This window comes from Lucilia cuprina, chromosome 2 (assembly GCF_022045245.1).
Source record: "Lucilia cuprina isolate Lc7/37 chromosome 2, ASM2204524v1, whole genome shotgun sequence".
Taxonomy (NCBI): domain Eukaryota; kingdom Metazoa; phylum Arthropoda; class Insecta; order Diptera; family Calliphoridae; genus Lucilia; species Lucilia cuprina.
In genome coordinates, this window is record NC_060950.1 from 64,817,688 (window position 1) to 64,818,862 (window position 1,175).

Genomic DNA, 1,175 nt, shown 5'->3' on the forward strand with positions numbered 1-1,175 from the left:
AGAACTGAACTAGAACTGAACTAGAACTGAACTAGAACTGAACTAGAACTGAACTAGAACTGAACGAGAACTGAACTAGAACTGAACTAGAACTGAACTAGAACTGAACTAGATCAGAACTAGAACTGAACTGGAACTAGAACTAAATGGAAAAGACTAGAACAGAACTATATTTTTTAAATATCAAAATCAACACCTCTGTACACTTTATATTAAAAGTTAACTAAAGCTGAGATGAACTAAACTCCTTATTCACATGTAATAGTAAATTTATTACTCATATTTTATAATAAAATTACTATAAAACTTACTACTCAACACTTCGATAACTTTAATTAATAATAAAAAACCACTTGACCGAGAAAAAAAAACCAAAACAAAACTTTTTTAACAAACTTTAATTGGCACTTAATTAAAAAGGGTTTCGAAAATAATCACTTTCTCAATCGATCAAAGCGTAGTAGTACAACGTCTTTCAATGAGTATATTCAAAACGTAAATATTAATGCAACGAAAACGAAATTAATAAACTTAATATTAACAATAAAAAAGTAAATGTTTTGACATTAATATTTGCCTACTCAAAATAATACCAATACGAAAAGATAATTCCTTTCTATTAGATGGAAAAATTGCACAAAACAGGTAAACAGGCAATATACTTAATACAATATTTTAGTAAACGAATTCTAACAATAGAAATATACAAGCACACACATCAATTACCACCGTCAAATTACGTACACTTGCACTTGTTTATTGAAAATAAAAACATTTAAAAAGAACCTTAAAGCCATCGGTCATAATGTCTTTAGTTCGCAAGCAACAAAAAAAAATGACGTATTAAATTGTTTTACTTTTTGGTTGTTTTACTGATAAGTAAAAAAAAATACGACTATAAATTAAGCAAAAATAAATATTGTTGACTGCAAATTTGTTGGGTGCAATTGTTCTCGGTATATGAAATGATAAAAATAAAACAAGTAAGAATTCTAAATTCAGTCGTGGCGAATCTTATATACCCTTTACAAAGTGTATTTGTTAATACTTCATACAATGTGTGTGTCCATTTTTTTATCTACCTATCTATCTATCTATCTATCTATCTATCTATCTATCTATCTATCTATCTATCTATCTATCTATCTATCTATCTATCTATCTATCTATCTATC